Source organism: Cebus imitator, unplaced genomic scaffold, assembly GCF_001604975.1.
Source record: "Cebus imitator isolate Cc_AM_T3 unplaced genomic scaffold, Cebus_imitator-1.0 Scaffold187, whole genome shotgun sequence".
NCBI lineage: Eukaryota > Metazoa > Chordata > Mammalia > Primates > Cebidae > Cebus > Cebus imitator.
The window spans coordinates 3,809,795-3,829,943 of NW_016107502.1; the positions used below are offsets into that span (position 1 = coordinate 3,809,795).

At 41.2% G+C, this 20,149-nt stretch overlaps 1 long non-coding RNA gene across 1 annotated transcript in view; it reads left to right on the forward strand.

Moving 5' to 3' along the window:
• The first annotated feature begins 448 nt into the window (after nucleotides 1–448).
• LOC119473804 overlaps nucleotides 449–20,149 on the forward strand; it is a 58,775-nt gene continuing 39,074 nt past the window's right edge. The window contains exon 1 of the long non-coding RNA XR_005203041.1: nucleotides 449–783. This is a non-coding gene — a long non-coding RNA (uncharacterized LOC119473804). The remainder of the gene's footprint in view (nucleotides 784–20,149) is intronic.

Here is a 20,149-nt window from a genome sequence, read left to right on the forward strand (position 1 = left end):
ATTTTCTCCTTTTAATTATTTGCTTTAATTCTAGCTCAGGTTGATCAAAATAGCAAATGCTATTAGGGACAGTTTGGGAAATTTGAATATTGATTTTTTTCAATATAGTAGAATGATTGTAAATTTTCACATATGATAATGGTGCGATAGCTAAGGTTTTTATTTTTAGAGATGTTGCAGAAATATTCATGGATGCAATTGTATGATGTCTAGGACTTGCCTCCATAAAACCCAGTGAAGTGGGGGATTGGGAAATAAAAGAAAATATGGATGACGCAACGAGATTAGCTTTGAGTTGGTAGGTGTTGAAGCTGACCAGTGAGTGCATGAGGGTTTCTTATGCTACGTCTCTACTTCTGTGTATGTGTCAAAATTTCTGCAACGGAACATTTCCAAAATGTCCAGTGTAGCAGGCTCAAGCCTCAGTATCTTCCCCCATCCTCACCGAAGTCCCCGATCCTCCCCGGTAACATTCTGGGCAGCTTTCCTCCTTGCTTCCCCAGCACCTCCTGGGCTATTTCAGACTCGATGCCAGCAGAGCGCCACACTGCCTCAGCCCCCGCAGTTGGCACATGGACAAAAATCTTTTCCTGACCCCAGATGGCATCGAAGCTTCCTCAGTCTGATCCTGTCAGCATATTTTTTCCAAGCACCTGATTCCTGGATGTGGCAGCAGTAAAACCAACCGAGATTGTTTGGCCCCCTCTGGAGCAGGTATTTCCCATTCCGATGTCGTCAGCCATCCGAGCATGCTGCTTCCAACAGCTCCGAAATAACAGCCTGGTAAGAATTTCACAGACTGCAGTGCATGCTTTTAGACTTCTGGCCAGGGTGTTCCTGAGGGATGGAGAGCCACTGGGGTAGAAGACACACTTACATTAGTGATTATTAATTGCAATGCTGGTGGAAATAAACAATTTTAGGGATGGCCTTTTACTGGGAGGCTGGCATGAGCAAGGGGAAGAAAGCAAAGAGGAAGCACACATGGGGTTTCTTTGCTCTGCTGTTTGTCACACCATATGGACTCCTTAGGTTAAATGTACATAGCAACTCCAGTTTTCATTGAAATAAAAAGATAAAGAGCTGAGTTATTGCTATCTTGGTTATTTCATAAGGAACTAGCAAAGAATGGTCAGCAAGGTAGGTCAGGCATGTCCGCATGGAGGGCTGGACCTGAGACCTCACTGGGTGGTTCCCAGGTGGTGCTCCAGGAAAGACCTTTGAGGGTGTGGGTGTCTTCTGTGCTGTCATAAATCTAGAGGGTGGGTGATGCACAAAGCCCCTCCCACTGGGCTGTGGTTTACTTCTCAGATCAGGTTGAATGGTAAAATCAAAATGTTAGACTTGGAGAACGAGCGTTCCAATTATTTTTTCTGAGGCAGAAATCCACCCTTGTTTCCAATGCTATGCATCACTTCATAATTTCAAAGTACTTCCGATCTGTCTCTCATTGCAGCCTCATGGTCCCTGAGGTTATGGCAGATGTTATTATCCCTGCCTGTCAACTGGGGAAGCAATTAAGGCCAAGAGACATGACGATGAATGGACTTATCTAAAGCCACACGAGTCTCTTGGTTTCGAGTCTACGTTTTTCTTCCCCAAATCAACATGAGTTATTATGCTCAAGAACCATCAGGATCTTCAAGGAAATGGGCTGGGGAGAGTGGCTTAGTAGCCGGCAAAGTAGGTTCTAGTAGGCCCTACCACTGGGGTCTCTTACCTATCAAAATCAGACAACAGTTACCACTGATACTCATATGGGACAAAGATGCCAACAATAATGACAATGGCCTAGGGAACTCTGTCCCTCTGCAGTGCTGAAGGGAGCACACACCTTCCTCCCAGCCAGAGAGGACTTGTCCAATGAAGGGAGCACACACCTTCCTCCCAGCCAGAGAGGACTTGTGCAATGAAGGGAGCACACACCTTCCTCCCAGCCAGAGAGGACTTGTCCAATAAAGGACTTGTGCAATAAAACTCCACTGACAATCCGGCATGTTTTCCAGCACTGGGCTGGTAATTTCTGTGCTTCTTCATTAATCTAGATGCAATGTTCCTCCTCCAAACTTTCCTCCCCACTTCCCTTTCTTCCTCCCTTCCTTTATGTTTTCAGTTAGTGTATATTCAGTACCTGCTTTCCCCCAGGCTGGGCCATGAGCATAGTGAAAATATTTTTCACCTGTAAACTACAATATATTCATGTCTACCTTTGTCACTATCTCCTTCCCGGAACACCCACTTCTCTCTTCCCTGTTAATCCACTGCCTGCTTCACCAGACAATTCAGACCACTCCATTCCCTAGCAAAGCCCTGTGCTGTGGATTACCAGTGAAACTATTTTCACCTTGGGGTTGAGTAAAAGTACTAAGTTCTTTCCTAACTCCAGGACCATTTATCTGTGCAGCCTTAGGAAGTCACTTAACTTTCCAAGTCTCAGTTTCACCCATTATAAAACGGAAATGATAAAAAACTGTCCGATTTACATATAAATAATCATTGCTATTAAAGCCAAGTGAAAAGTATGGAGGACAGTATGTAGTCACTGGTTTAATATTTATGGTGTTTTATTAAATATAATTCACTAATCTAGGCACAAGATAAACTCTGCCCTCAAAGATTTATAATATAGTTTGGGAAGAAAAATTTCATCAATTACACCAGTATGAGGCCATGAAAAGTGCTAGGGAAGTTTAGAGGGGGAAGAAATAAATTCTGACTGGGGTGCTCAGAGATGGTGTCATGAAGGGGGTGGCTTGTGAGCTGGACAATGAGAGACAAGCGTGTTTGAGACAGGCAGTTTGGAGGGAGGAGGCGGAGAGACAATGTGTGCTGAAGGAACACCGTGGACAAATGGCTGAGTTTAGGGAAGGGGATGTCGTGCAAGCCCCGGAGTGGCATGTGGTTTAGTTTGGCTGAAGTGTAAGGGTTCCTCAAGGAGAGTAATTCAAGATACACCAGACATGTGGATTTGCAATGGACTGTCAAATGCTGGGTTTCAGAATTCAGACTTTATCTGAGAAGTCATCGAGAGCCATGGATGCTATTTGAAGATGGAGTGTTTAAATACAAGGACACCCTTTTGGAAGATTCCTTGAGGGGCAAAATAGAGAATGGACTAGAGACGACATTACACAGGTGCAAGTTATAAAGTACTGTGATAGTCATTTGCTCCAAATAAGCAGTATCAATATCTGTAACTTCTTGTGATAGACCTTTCTCTGCACCATTTCACAAGTCTCAGGGCTTGCCTTGGCTCATGGTGAGGAGCTGCTGGTCCTAACTAGTTGATGGTTGAGTTCCAGTTCTGTGTGTACTCACTGAAGCCCAGTGCAGCAGCTATACAAGGTGTCAGCTTGAACAAGATTGAAAGGAGAGGCTAAGCACATTTAAGCTGCAGGTGCTTTTCTCTTCCCTCCACCTTCTCTGCTCAGATTTGGCTCTCAGAGGCTTGCAGCTTCACTCATAAATAGAGATGGCAGAGACGGCCGCTAGAGAGCACATCTGGCAGGGCCCTGAGCAGATGTTCTAACCACTGGGATGTCTGAGCTCCAATGCTGAGCATCCCGTCCTGCTCTTTTATAACAGGATCTGCTGGGCTTATTGCAGATTGGGCATAATAAAAACTGCCCTATTTACACATGAGACCATATAAGGTTATGAATAATATAGCATTCCACTGGCAAAGAATCAATAGCATGGAGGCTTAGCTACAAATTTTCTTTCTCTCTCAATGGGAGACCTCAGAGAATAGAAGGATGCACAGATCAACAAGTTTATTGTTTGCTTGTTTGTTATACTGGGGAAAGGAAATGGCACCTATATACATTAGAGGACCATGAATCAATGACTAGTTACATAAAATAACCACTCACTTTAAGTGCTAGACCCAGCAAACTATAGACACTTTTCAGCCCTTGTGTTACAACTCATTATGAGGATCCCAAGTATATTCAGTACACCTCAACATCCTGGGTTTCCTCGCTCCTTGACCAAATTTTTCACTGAAGAGGGAGGGTGAGGAGTACAGGAAACCATGAACTGAGGAGACTAAGTGGTGAAGTGCACAAAGATATATGAATTTTGATTATAAAATAATAGTAACAGCTACTATTTAATGAGCCCCTATTATGTATCAAATATTGTGTAGGATGCTTAACAAATGTGACTTCCTTGAATATTTATAACATTCCATTTTAAAGGCAGGCAAACAAAGGCTCAGGGAGCTTGGCCATCATTCTGTTTAATATTATATTAGAAAATATACATTAAAGGGAGAAATTATCCCATAAGCATCATGTAATAGGAGCAACAACATTTCTGCAATATTTTAATTGCAAAGCTATTTCACATACAATGAGCCATATTCCCAAGAGGAAAAAAAAAGAGAGAAAGAGGAATTAGGAAATTAGATCACAGGAGAATTAGGATGTGCTAAGAAATTTCCATGTGCTAGGCACATACATTATCTTGTTTAATTTCTAGATGTTATTGCCTCCGCTTTGCAGGTGAATAAGCTCAAGCTTGGTAAAGTTAAGTAGACTATGCAATGCTTATAGTTTGTGAGTGGCAGAGTCAGGATGAAAATTAATATTGAATTTAATTAAAGGAGAGATAGACTGGGCCCAAGATGGGAGACACACTCTCTACATTGCAATGAGTTGTTGCATATTTTGGTTTTAAACATCAACCAAGTATCTGTTTAGAACCTACCATTTGGCTCAAAAGAGTTACCGAGTTCAACCTCCTTATTTACAGGTTGTTAGAGTGAAATATTCATGTAGACCCTTGAGGCTGTGGCAGAAGTGGTGGCAGATGAGAGCCCTTCCAGGTGATGGTAAGGAGCCCTTGAATGTGGCCTAAGAGGGACATGGGTACAGCAAGGAGTCAGGAAAAGTGGAAAGAGTCAGAGATTTTTATCATAGTTGAAGGGTTTTTTTAAGTAAAGCCTACGATTAAGCTGAAGTGAAAAGACCTGACCTTCAGAAATATGCACTGACTATTGATAAATGTGGTATAAGAGCAGCTAACAATAGAAACACAAATTCTACAAGGATGCTGAAAAGCAGAAAAGATATAATTGTCAAAAGCTTAAGAGAGGCTCTTTGGAAAATTAATAAAACCTTTTATTATTTTTGTAAAACTTACTTTTTTTATGATTTTGCTAAGAAAGTTGAATGTAAAGTGAAGGCTGGAATATTATGCTGTCACTGAGTTTTAGCAGGAAAATGTTAATAAATAACAAAAACAAAAAGACTGAGCATTTGATATACTCTTAATTTATTCTCAGAGTCGGGGTATACTAGTAATTAATACATGAATATTATAAGGTAAAATAAACATACCTGAGTGCTTGGTACATAAAAGGTGATACTCATTAATTTTTACTGAATAAATGAACAAATTTCCCCAGACCCTTAGAAAAGAGAGAAAGGGAAAGGTCTCCAGGTTTGCTGTGGGTAGTTTTCCCCAGCTGAAACAGGAAAAAGGAGCTGTGGCAATTTGCTCTGTGAAGGGGACCAAGGGGGTCCTGATGATATGGCCATCCCAGAGTTACGAAGACAGGCATTTCAGCAATACAACTTTTGTCATCAATCCAGCCATTACCACTTCATAGTGCATTCCTTAAAGAACTTGAAGGACAGCTATGAATTAGCTCATATCATTGAAGCACAAAGCTGTGTATCTTTTGTCTGGCAGTGGAAGCCATGGATTTTCCCATTTGTTACACACACTTTTAAAATTTTCTTTTAGGAAAGGAAATAAAATATAACCTGTACTTCTAATTACTTGTCTAGTAGCACAGAATGATGCACAAGGGAAAAGGTATTTTGCAAATCATTGATCCACATTAAGAATTATTTGCCTGTTGACAAAGCACCTTGTCCATTGCAAGAGAGCAGAGAAGCATCTTCTCTCTGTATAGATCAGCAGTGAATTTGTTTTGAGAATAGTCTTTCCTTTCCGTGTTTTCCTGCTAATGGTCTTTAATTAGAACTTCCATCAGAACAAGTGGGGCTCAAATACGCTCTGGTGGAAATTCATTTTACTGAAGCATCATCTGTCAAAATAGAGAAATAGTTCAGTCCCTATTGGAATAAAGGATCCTCTACCCTCTACTTTCTTTGTTTAAATGTTGTCCTCCTTCATTTCTTCTCATCTTTCCCCCATAGCTGCCAATTACATGAGCAATGATGAGATTCATTGCTCCTCCCCACTCAACAACATCCCCAGAGGCTTCTGTGATTTCACGCAGCAACTGGAGAATTGCTGAAGCTTGGAAATAAGCAGTGAAGAACACCCAAATAGCACATTTGTGGAAAGGCAGAGTAAAGGACTGCAGTTCACAAGCAATGCCACAGGCTCTCCGCAACAGTGGAGAACCTTGTTGTGTAAAGTGTGGTCTGCAGACCGGAAGCACCAGCATCCCCTGAGAGCCCCACCCTAGGCCTTCCATATCAGAATCTGCATTTTAGAAAGATCCCTCCATGAGTCACATGCAGATCAGTTAGAAAAACACTGACCTAGTGCATGAACTTTAGAATCAGACAGTTGGGGATGGAGTCCTGGACTCCACCACTTCCTCACTGTGCGACCTTAGGCAGTGATATGGTTTGGCTCTGGGTGTCCACCCAAATCTCATCTTGTAGCATCCATAATTTCCACGCATTGTGGGAGGGGCCCAGTGGGAGATGATTGAATCATGTGGATCTTTCCCATGTTGTTGTTGTGACAGTGAATGGGTCTCACGAGATCTTTAAAATGGGAGTTTTAAAGATGGTTTTAAAATGGGAGTTTCTCTGCACAAGCTGTTTGCCTGCCGCCATCCACGTAAAATATGACTTGCTCCTCCTTGCCTTCCACCATGATTGTGAGGCCTCCCCAGCCACACAGAACTGCAAGTCCAATTAAACCTCCTTTTGTAAAGTGCCCAGTCTTAGATATGTCTTTATCAGCAGTGTGAAAATGAACTGATACAGTAAATTGGTACTGAGAGTAGGGAGTTGCTGAAAAGATACCTGAAAATGTGGAAGTGACTTTGGAACTGGGCAACAAGCAGAGGTTGGAACAGTTTGGAGGGCTCAGAAGAAGACAGGAAAATGTAGGAAAGTTTGGAACTCCCTAGAGACTGGTTGAATAATTTTGGCCAAAATGCTGATAATGATATGGACAATTAGATCACTTCAGGCTGAGGTTGTCTCAGATGGAGATGAGGAACTTGTTGGGAACTGGAATAAAGTTGACTCGTGCTATGTTTTAGCAAAGAGACTGGTGGAATTTTGCCTCTGCCTCAGAGATTTCTGAAACTTTGAACTTGAGAGAGATTATTTAGGGTATCTGGCAGAAGAAATTTCTAAGCAACAGAGCATTCAAGATATGACTTGGGTGCTATTAAAGGCATTCAGTTTTGTTTTGTTTTGTTTTGTTTTGTTTTCTTGAGACAGAGTTTTGCTCTTGTTGACCAGGCCGGAGTGCAATGGTGCAATCTTGGCTCACTGCAACCTCCATCTCATGGGTTCAAGCAATTCTCCTGCCTCGGCCTCCTGAGTAGGTGGGATACAGGCATATGCCATCATGCCCAGCTAATTTTTTTTGTATTTTTAGTAGGGACGAGGTTTCTCCATGTTGGTCGGGCTGGTCTCAAACTCCCAACCTTAGGTGATCTACCTGCCTCAGCCTCCCAAAGTACTGGGATTACAGGTGTGAGACACTGCGGCATTGAGTTTTATAGGGGAAACAGAGCATAAAAGTTTGGAAAATGTGCAGCCTAACAATGTGATAAAAAAGAAAATCCCCTTTTCTGAGGAGAAATTCACTCTAGCTGCCGAAATTTGCATAGGTAACAAGGAGCCGAATGTTAATCCCCAAGATAATGGGGAAAATGTCTCCAGGGCATGTCAGAGGTCTTCACGGCAGCCTCTCCCATCACAGGCCCAGAGGCTTAGGAGGGGAAAATGGATCCATGGGCTGGGCTCAGGGTCCCCATGCTGTGTGCAGCCTAGGGACTTGGTGTCCTGTGGTCCCAGCTGCTCCAGCTGTGGCTGAAAGGAGCCAATGTAGAGCTCAAGCCATGGCTTCAGAGGGTGCAAGCATCAAGCCTTGGCAGCTTCCACACGGTGTGGAGCCTGTGAGTACACAGAAGTCAATAATTGAGGTTTGGGAACCTCCGCTTAGATTTCAGAGGATGTATAGATATGCCTGGATCTCCAGACAGAAGTTTGCTGTAGGGTCAGTGTCCTTGTGGAGAATATCTGCTAGGGCAGTGCAGAAGGGAATGTGGAGTTGGAGCCCCCATAGAGAGTCCCTACTGGGGCACCACTTAGTAAAGCTATGAGAAGAGATCCACCATCCTCCAGACCCCAGAATGGTAGATCCACTGACAGCTTGAACTGTGTACCTGGAAAAGCCACAGACACTCAATGCCAGCTTGTGAAGGAAGCTGGGAGGGAGGTTGTACCCTGCAAAGCCACAGGGACAGAGCTTCCCAAGACTATAAGAACCTACCTGTTGCATCAGCGTGACCTGGATGTGAGACATGGAGTCAAAGGAGATCATTTGACTGCACCACTGGATTTCAGACTTGCGTGGCACCTGCAGCCCCTTTGTTTTGGCCAATTTCTCTCATTTGGAATGGCTGTATTTACCCAATACCTGTACCCCCATTGTATCTAGGAAGTAACTAACTTGCTTTTGATTTTAAAGGCTCATGGGGAAAAGAGACTTACCTTATCTTGGATGAGACTTTTGAATGTGGACTTTTGAGTTAATGCTGAAATGAGCTGAGACTTTTGGGGAGTGTTGGGAAGGCATGATTGGTTTTGAAACGTGAAGATAATGAAATTTGGGAGGGGCCAGCTATGCAATTATATGGTTTGGCTCTGTGTCCTCACCCAAGTCTCATCTTGTAGCGCCCATAACTTCCACATGTTGTGGGAGGGACCCTGTGTGAGATGATTAAATCATGAGAGTGGGTCTTTCCCTTGCTGTTCTCCTGATAGTGAATGTGTCTCACAAGATTTGATGGTTTTAAAATGGGAGTTTCTCTACACAAGCTCTCTCTTTGCCTACCACCATCCATGTAAAATATGATTTGCTCCTCTTTGCCTTCCACCATAATTGTGAGGCCTCCTCAGTCATGTGAAACTTTGAGTCCAATTAAACCTCTTTCTTTTGTAAGGTGTCCAATCTCAGGTATGTCTTTATTAGCCACATGAAAATGGACTAACACAGGCAGATTCCTCAGTTTCCACAACTTCAAGATGAGAAGAATAATTGCTTCTCCTTCAGCACTCTTGAGGAAGTATATGAGCAAATGAGTGCTTACAGTGGTGACTAGTACATAGTTAGCCTCTGTTGGTGAAATGATTACGATTATGATTTTTACATGACAGTCTTGGCTAGGGAAATGTTGTGCTCCAAATTACATTGATCCTGGCCTCACCGGGCTCTATTTGGTTGGTATTAAAACTGGGAAAAATGCACACTATGAATGTATCCCTCCTCACTTTAAAAAAAAGGAAAAAGTTTGATTAAAAACAACAAAAAAAAACTAAGATATATTGTTTCAAGAAAAAAATAAAAAGCAAGATGGAAAGCACCGTATAGCGAATACAACCTCTGTATACAAGTAAGAATATGCCTATATGTCCATATTCCATTGTATATGTTTAAAAATGCTTATTGTAGAGTGTTTTCCCATCAAAAGACCCAGTTATCTCATGTTGTGGTGGAAAGAACATTGAATTTAGGGCTTCTAGGCCCGGGTGCCAATCAAAGCTCCACCACTTACTTGCTGTCTCATTTTGGCCACTTCACTAGCCTGAGCTGTTGATTTGTGAAATCTTGCTTTTCAGGGTGTTGTCAGAAGTTCATCGGTTTATATTATGATTTGGATATGGTATAGCCAACAGATCAAGAGACAACTACCAATGAAAAGGTAGTTTTCCATCTTGGCAGAGCTCAAGAGAAGAGGGCACACCAGGCCACAAGGGAGCACGTGAGGAACCCCGGCACTGGTCAGCGGGCAGAGGGAGAGGGAGTAACCATGGCAAGAGTTGTGACTATGATTTCTGAAGGAAAGAACGGCTGTAGGAGGGTGAGAAGGTTTAGGACTGGCTGTTTTGAATAATTTCAGAGGGTTCTGGGCACAGCAGCTGTCCCTATTTGCCTGGTCTTGGCCATGGGGTAACTAGGGCAGATGGATAGTAGCCTGGAGTGTGACCCCAGTAAAGAAGGTGGTTGGTGGTATGGACTCTGGCTTGGCTGGTTTGCATTTGACAGGCATGCTTGTGAGTGAGTTTTTTATTATCTCTAGCAATTGGCCGACCTTGGAAGGGACAGTCCCTCCAGGGTCTGCAAGGCCCCAGGTGTCAAAGCATCAGAATACAGAAAATAAAAGATGTGGTTAATATACCATGAAACTACCTCATGAAAGCCCCTAGCATTACTGCTTACTGAATATTTACTTACCTGCTTCCCTAGGAATTGTCTCTATCCCAGAGTAGAGAGGACTTAAAATTCAAACATACAATTAAGGGCCAAGAGCAAATCGTGAACACATATTGAAAGCTCCAAGTACTAAAGTAGTTATCTTGTCTATACACAGGGTTCTGCCCTTGAAATAGCCCCAGAAAAATGTCTCTGGGGCACAACATAGAGCATTTTAAATCAATAACGTCTATTTATTCATTCATTATTATAAGACATTTACTGAACACTTACATGCTAGTCCAATACTTAGCTTTGGGATAAAGACATTCAGGATGTGTGCTGTGTCCTAAAGGAGCTCACAGTCCCATGGGCATATATCCTACCACTCTAACAGTGCACACTGGTGCTCACTGTTTTGTGGAAATACTTGGGAGAAACATCTATACTTTGATCCATAGTGAGGCATTGCTATTCCCCATCTGAGGCTGGATCAGAGAATTTTCAAAGTGAAGGATGTATCTGGAGTTGTAGAAACTGAAAGTGCAAAAAGTCCCAAAGTAGAATAGGGGAAAAAGACAAAATAAAACCTAGAGCTAGGTAAGGTTTCAAGGCCACTAGGTCCAACACTGGTATTTTATCCATCTTCTGATGCTCAGACAGTGCCCTGAGTCACTCAGACAGGCAGAAGCAGGGATTAGATCCAAGCATGTCTCCAACTGGACCTCAATTTCTTACTCACTATAATACACTCTTCTGATCTCCACCCCGTTTCCTCCTCTCCTAGTAGTCTAGGACAATATATTAGAGGACATTCAGAAAAGATCACCAGTAGAGGCAGGAAGGAGAATTGTACGCAGCAAATAAGCTCCACTGCTTGATGCACAGAGCAGGTTTGCCAATTGCATGGCCCAGGGTCACCCTCAAGGCCAGGCTCCAGGGAGCTAAATATGAGAGGGTGTTTATATCCTACTGATCCTTCTCCTTCCTCTTCAGCCACTCTACTAGCACACATGGCAGTCCTACCTGCCATCTGGGCAAGCCAACCATCAATCCTATTAATAAGTTTCATATCTCTCTGAGTCTCCTCTTTTCTGGGTCAAATCATTCCAATTTATCAGAGTCCATCTTGTTGCACGGTTTCCATCAATGTCTGCCTTTTATGGCTGCTCTCCTCTGCATACACTTGCGTTTCGAGTACCCATTTTGAAGAGACCCACACACCCACAATACTCTGGAGGTGATCTATTTAGTATTGGTACTCTTCTCTATTTCCATAATCAAGTTGTTTCAGGCTTCAAAGCAATTCTTCTTCATGATATCAGGCTTGTGCACTATATACTGACTGTCCATGGATTTTCCATTCCATTCAATTTCATTTTGGAACCCACAAGGCTGCAATGTAGGGAAATTAGATTAGACAGAAGGAAAACTGTTTCATAGAGGAAAGACTTTTCAGACCTGGAATGGGTGTTTTGTTAGAGATGTTCTTTCTTCATCTGGCTGTTACAAAGAAAATGGATCTGCCTCTGTGCCTCAGTGTCAGAGAAGGTCATGGGGACACGTGGCTGGATCCAGTGATTTGTGGACATTTCCTCCATTCATAAGAAAGACTAAGATAGCATCAAACTATCATCATTTGCAGCATGATGTTCCAAAAAAAAAAAAAAAAAAAAAAAAAAAAAAAAAAAAAAAAAAAAAAAAAAAAAAAAAAAAAAAAAGGAAAATTAATCACTTCGCAAGAAAAAAGAAAAAGCTCCTCAAATGAACAAACCCCATCAAGGATCTGGAGAAGCAGGAACGTGTGCTCCCGGTTAGACTGCCAAGACGGCAACACTTGGTGTTTTCTTTCCATTATTCTTCCTTCTAGAAGGCCTGGTGCTTCGCCCACATGACACCAGCTTATTTATCTTCTTGTGGTTGTGTGGTTGTATTTTCTTATGGGAAGGACATTTCAAGGGATATTTACAAGCAAGACAATCCAAAAGACATAGCTTCAAAACACTCTTTCCTCCACACCTGCTGAGCCAGGTTTTATAACATTATCCTTTTCAATCCAAGACTGATAACATGAAAATTAAACCATGGACATAAAATACCTTTCTTTGCTTTTTACCCCAATTTTCCCTTGGTGAAATTTTTCTGCTCTCTTTTCTTAGTGGCCTCGATCCCATAATTGGTTGCCTTGGGCTCTGTTTCATAGCACCTATCTTAGTCTAAAACAGATTCACAATAACCTCCCACTACAGAACACAGGGTGTAGTAGCTTTCCCTGTTAGACGTGAACCCCAGTAGAGTAGGAGTTTGGGATGGGGGATGGTATGGGGAAGCATTCTGCTTCAGTGCAGGTAAGCTTATTCTGCCAGGAAGTTCAAGCAATGTCTTCCATATACCCCTGCTCCTTCCAGTAAGTGAGCTGCCCCAGGCCTGCTAGTGGAGGTTTCCCACATGGGAGGACAAGACTACTAACCTGTCTCTAACACCTACTTGGAGCCATGTCTTAAGGCTTGCCACTAGAGATATTTTCCTTTTTAAGAGTTAATAATGGAATGTTAAAAATGTGCAAAAAGGTAATGAAATAATACAATAGACACTAAAATCACACATGTTATGATATTCACTTCAAACCTCCCCTCCAAAGACCATTAAGAGTTCTGCAGAATCTCTACCTTCCGTGTCCTTTCCTCTGTCCCAGACATACCACTATCCTAAAAGGTGTCTATCATTCCTAAGCATGTCTTTATGCATTTGCTGTATTTATGGTATCCTGCGGTAGATAGCAAGTTTGCAACTTGCTTTTCTAAACTCAGTGTGTTTTGCTAATTGAGATGTATCACTGTTGATACAGGCTGATCTCATTCATTTCTTTCATCTGCTCTACAGTATTTCATTTGCCAAACTATATTCATCATTTGCTGTTGATTAGATATAAATACTAACAGTTTGTGTACTGACCTTAAATCCAATAACCTCAATTAATACTTATTATTTATATTGTTGATCTACAGATTATTTTTATTTTATATACTGGTAGCTCTTTCATCTGTAATAATGAGAGACTTGTTCTTTCCTTGCAATACTTCTTCCTTCCTTTATTTTCCTTGTGTAAACATCACTTTTAATAGAAGTGGCAATAGCAGGCATCCTTGTCTTGTTTCTTTTTTTTTCCCATTTATTTATTTTATTGTATTTTAGGTTTTGGGGTACATGTGAAGAACATGCAAAATTGTTGCATAGGAACACACGTGGCAGTGTGATTTGCTGCCTTCCTCCCCATCACTTACATCTGTAATTTCTCCCCTTGCCATCTCGCCCCAGCTTCCCACCCCCCACCGTCCCTCCCCTATTTCCCCCCAACTGACCCCAGTGTGTAGTGCTCCCCTCCCTGTGTCCATGTGTTCTCATTGTTCAACACCCGCCTATGAGTGAGAACATGCGGTGTTTGATCTTCTGCTCTTCTGTCAGTTTGCTGAGAATGATGGTTTCCAGGTTCATCCATGTCCCTACAAAGGACCCAAACTCATCATTTTTGATGGCTGCATAATATTCCATGGTGTATATGTGCCACATTTTCCCTATCCAGTCTATCGTCGATGGGCATTTGGGTTGGTTCCAGGTCTTTGCTATTGTAAACAGTGCTGCAATGAACATTCGTGTGCACATGTCCTAATAGTAGAATGATTTGTAATCCTTTGGATATCCTTGTCTTGTTTCTAATTTTCAAGATAATGCTTATCAGATCAGACCTTTAAGTAAGATTTTGCTGTGGATTTTTGGTGGGCACTGTACCAAGCTAAATAAATTCTGATCATTTCTTAGTTTGCTAAGGGTTTTTTTTTTATATTCTAACAAGAATTGAGTGTTGAATTTTCAAAATACTGTTTCTATATCTCTGAGATGCTAACAGCTTATTACTCTAATGTTGTCAATTATATTAGTAATGCTTTCAATAAACTATTCTTAAACTCCTAGGATAAATTCAACTCAGTCACAATGTATTTTTTAATACATTGATGGATTTGCCTTGAGAATATTTTATTCAGGCTGTTTGTACCTATTTATAACTGAAATTAGTCTACAATTTGCCCATCTTATAACTTGGCTGATCTTGATATCAAAGTTGCACAGTTGTCCCTGTTTGTTCTCTAAAGAGGTTTATATAGGATGTCAATTTCTTTGTTGAAGCTTTGGTAGAATTCAATATAAAACTATGAGTATGGTGTTTTGTTCTTCACTTGTTTCATAGGTAACTTTTTAACTACTGATGTACTTTAATAGTTTTATATCTACTGGTGTGACCTACTTTTTATGTATTCAATCTTGATAAGTTATATTAATATTTTTGCCTAGATTTTCAAATGTATTGTCATATATTTAATTATAATTATTTCATGATGTTACAATCTGTACTGTAAATGGAATTAATTCTGTTTTCATTTCTATGATTTTGTTTTTATGCACTCTTTTATTTCATCAATATTCCTAAGGATTGACTATTTTGTTACTTTTTTCGAAGAACCAACTATTTTAGTCATTTCTTTCCATATTTTCCTGTTTTGTTCATTTTGCTCTTATTTTTATTATTTTATCTTTCTACTTACATTAGATTACTTTTATAACTTCTTGAGTTGGACTCTTATTGTTCTTTTATAACTTCTTGAGTTGGACTCTTATTTCATTAATTTCAGCATTTTTACATATTTCTTATATATGCTACTGGTAGAATAAAAGGGGATTTTGAGAAGCATTTCTTTTAAATGTGTACTACTTGTATACACAATAAAATATGTCTTGGGAAGAAATATAATAACTATCACATCAAACTTAGTAGTCCATGGGTAGTATTCCTTATAAAATGGCAAGTAGTCAATTGGAAGACAAAGGTCAATCAATTTGCACCTGATACCTGCAAGGCAGTTGTGATTTAAAATATCTGGATTTGAAAAAAGTCAATCGATTTAAAGAAAAATAAAAATTATAGTAAATTTGGCTATTCTTCCATGTTTAAAAAGACCAAATCCTCTAATTCTGGAGTACAAGATTCCACACAATTACACTGGGCACAGGTTGCTAACCATGGTGTTCAAATCTTCTCTCTGTCATTCTTCTTTTGCCTTCTTGATCTATTAGTTTTTAGAAAGGTATATTCAAATGTATTTGTCAACTCCTCCTTATAATGCTGGCAATAGCTGCATTATGTAATTTTAGTTTGAATTGTTAGGTGCAGCTCGGCTCAGAATTACTGTATATTATCCATGAATTATTCCTTTAGCAATTAAAGAATGACTATCTCCAAAACTGTCTTCCTCTCAGGTCTTTTTTGGCTAGTATGCATATGGCCAGCCTGGACTTCTCTTAGTTAGTATTTGCTTGGCATGCATTTTTCCACCCCTTCATTTTCAACCTTGCTCCGTTGTTGTTACTCTTCTTTCCATCGCCTTAGGCTGTTCTTTTTCTCTTTCATTCTCCTCCACCAAGGTCTTGGGTTCTATAATGCTAGTGTGGCCACATGACACATATATACAAATATCCAGACTGAAACTGGAAGCTTTAAGAGAAGTTTCGATGCTCTTGGAAGCTGTTAGAGCCCCCAGTCTGCATTGAGAGACAGGGGATTAGACATTGTGAGTATTGCAGACACCCACCAGCCCGCAAGTCCATGCACAGCTAGTGTTTGATGGCCAAGAGAGATCCTGTCTCTAAAGTTTAAGCACATGCAGTGCTTCTGCCGGCTGATATTTATAGTTTCATGTAGGTGGGGAGGACGCTTCTTGGCACAGAGAGAAAGGTCTCAGCCCCAGGGAACCAATGTAAACCACTGTATGGTTGATCGAGTGCCTTCTTCCAGAAGATGCTTGAGAGTTTTTCTCCCAGGTCTCAATTCCTGATGATCACAATGCTGGAGATCGAGGCAGAGTATCTCTAGCAGTAAGGGGCCTGACTCCAACCCCTGCTGAAGCGGATGATCTACTTGTGCATTTGGCCTGTGCATATTGCTCTTCATTCAATGAGCAGACAGAAATCTTCTGCTTTGCTTTTTCTAAAACATCCATGCAACATTAAGTACCCTGAGTCAACAGGCAAGGTCCTACCTTCCCATCTCGGACCCACAAAAGAAAAAAATAAACCACACTCCATAGGACAGGAAATGTGTGTCTGGCAGAATGAAGATGGGGAGTGCCTTCAATGGGAGGAGGGAACAGTGACTCAACTCTCTGGAAGGAGACCTACCAATGACGTACTGGGAACGCTGACTGGACATTAGTTTCTAGCTGTGGGTCCTACGGAAAAGTTGTCCCCAGAAAACATGCCTAGGAAGATGGTGTGTGGTACAGAGGGGTGGGCACCATGGTTCTAGTCCTGGATCTACTATTTTTTTATTCAGTCCTCAATTTCTTCATTTGAAAAGCAAGAGAGGCACACCAAATCAGAATTTTGCAAAATGCATTCATTTGGCATCACTTTGACATAGCATACCCAGGTGCCAACCTTAATGTGGTCATTTCTCTTCAAATTGACTTTGTTTTACTTACTACTTACTTGCCTTGTCTTAATCAATACCATGTGTGGACTAACGGCTTTGATGCTGTAGTTGTATATTCTTTCTAAGCTACATTTAATTAAACACTCAAGTAATACAGCAAATCCTCAAATAATGTCATTTCATTCTATGTTGGTTCCCCATAAAGTTGATGAGAAAAAAAATTGCTTCCCAGAAAGGAAGTCTGTGTAGAGTCTGAATGTTCTACCCATGTCTGCATGGGTTTTCTCTGGGAACTCCAGTTTCCTCCCACATCCCAAAGCTGTACCTGTTAGGTGAATTGTTGTGTGTACATGGTCCCAGCATGATTGCATGTGTGAATGCACCGTGCACTGGGCTGGTTCCTGCCTGGCACCCTGAGCTCCTGAAAGCTCTGGCCACCTGTGATACGCAGCTGGACTAACTGGATAAATAACTGTCTTACTTACTTTTATTAATCTTTATTAAATGTATGACTAACTCACATTTATTTCAATGTTTAATATTATTTGGGTCTTTACTAAGAAATTTGTTGATTCTTTTGAAACCAGAAATATACTGTAGGAACTTCACTGTTGTTTATATCAATTATTCTTAAAGGTGCTGTTTCCAGGAACATACGATGATGGTAAGTAAAGACTTACTGTATACATGTTTAAAGTTTATGTCGCTCCTGGAATCTAGTATTCCACCAGTGATACAATATATCATGTTTGGTAGTTATTGAATACTCTCTAAAGCCCCTTCCAGCTCAAAGAGTCTGTGTTTTCATGAAATAAGCTTTGAATGATATCCCAAAGGCCCCAGAGAAATCAGGCAGGAGGACTAGAGGAACACCGAGTGATAGACTCCAAGATCTGTAATAGATGTCCTCCGCTTCTCGGGTTCATCCTTTTTGTTTGTTTCCTAGAAATTCTGTGCAGAGAAGGCTCCAGATTGCTGAAAGCACAGTCTAAGAGATCCAAAGCTCACACTTGGAGTTCCAAACCAGATTTATAAATAGTCCATCCAAACTAAACATAAAACCATAACCAAGACAGGTGCTGGAAATTTGGAGAACTCAGTTTGGTTAATATGGAAGGTGGATAGCAACACTCATCACTACCAGATTATACACTACTGTGTGTTCTCCCCACCCCAAATGGTACTAATCCTGGACTCCATTTGATGCTGATATTCAACTAATTAAGAGTTTATATTTTATTCTTCCTTCATGCAGCAGCAATGTCATCCTTACCTTCAGAGAAGTGCTCTGTGGGCCTTTCACTTACAGAGCCAGGAACACATGTGGTTTAGGGCCTATGTATATTACTCCATGCAAACAAGGCTTTTTGGAGACAAAGATGAAACACTCTGATGAGAGAGGATCCAGAAAGCTATAATAATGTCTATACATTAATCACACCACAAATCCTTTTTGGTTATAAGTTTGGCTTTTCGTCCTCCGGTAGAATTTTGCCTGGTATGAACTTAGACCTCCCGTTAGGTAAGGGGAATCTGAGACATTATATCTGGCATAAGGGGAAAAACTCACCTAGAAACAGAATGCCTGGGTTAGAATTAGAGTATGTGCTTCATCTGACTTTAAAAATATTACTTATCTTCATGGTCCTAAATATTTATAGTCCTATAAACTAGAACTATAACCCATGCCTTAGTAACCTCCTAAGTATGCTGGTCTTTTGTTTTATTGTGTGCTTAGTGAATACTGTTTGAGCACAGGTGTGTGATTCTGGGGCCTGAAAGAAAGACCAAGATCCTATAGAAACTGGAAGTCACAGGGTGACAATGACAAGGGTATTGAGAATGCAAGCCCAACTCCATCATCGCAGTGGCATCATCAGGCTCTGTGTGCAAGCTGCTTGCAAAGATGCATGCAATCACAGAGACAGGATGGAGCCCAGGTCATGAGTCTCTTCTCAGAAGGGTGACTGCATAACTTATTGTCCAAACTAGTATACTTTTAACAGCAAAAGCAGGCACTGTAAATCATTATGCCTGAACAATAAGCATAAACCAGGGCTGTCCTGGTAAACCAAGACAGTGATCATCCCACCCATAAGTTGCAGATAGTCAAAGGGATTTTTCCTTCACCTCTGTGAGCTTCTCTATGTAGAGTTAGGTAGAAATGCTAGAAAATCCATGCTGGACAGGCCTGGATGTCCTATAGATACAAGGGGACTGGAACCTAGAGTCTACAGGGATCTTAGACCTATTCTCTTACAAATACAATCCAATGCAATGGTCCCAGAAGAAAGCCAGCAAAACCTCTTAAAATCCTTGAGCTCAGGTCCTGAAAGTCTCCAGACCTGATGCCTGAGTCATTCGGATGAATGCACTATGAATGAACCACAGTAGGGCCACCCTCCAAAGGCTCAATCTGTATGAAGTCCCAGATTCACAACATTTTCCCAACGACAAGGACATAGCTGCCATCATTACCAGGTGTCTTCACAATGCAGAGTGGTGAGTCCTGTTTCTCCTGGAGAATGCATCATGACCCTTTGCAAAAAGCTGTGAGTCATCTGCATGGTGCTTATTTCAGCCTGTGTCTGAGGAAAATCATAGAGGACCTTACAACCCATTCCCCTAATACGAATATGCATTGTACTCCCAGAAACCATCTCAGGAGATGTGGGCCAGGGACACTTCTATGAGTTCACCAAACCCACTGTCCTTTTCGTCCCGGGCACTTCATTTTAATCTTTTTTTTGCAGTAGATGGGGCCATATAACTGATTCTAGCCAGTGGAATGTGGTCATATATAATTTATGTCACTTCTAGAACTAGCCCTTTAAAATCTTCTGAGAAATCCTACTGTCTTTCTCCTTCCCTTCCTTACCTCCCAGCAATAAGCAACAGAGAACTATGGGGCTAGGTAATGGTAGGGCCTGGATCCCTGAATGACTACGTGGAACACAGCATCCCCCATGCCCTCCTTCTTTTACCACCTCACATGCAGCTGTGATGTGAGTGAGAAGCACAATTTATCAAGTGAAGTCATTGAGATTTTGGGATCATTTGGTGCAACTCTATCCTGACCAAAACAAAATGAAAACAATTTTTCAAATCAGCCTGAACCAAAGCAATTAAAGAAGGCATCCTAAATGTCAAACAGAAACAATTTGAAGGTTGCTCACAATTCTGGATTCTCTGGATCACTCTGCTCCTTCAAGAGCAGGAATGGCACAGGGCAAAGGTACG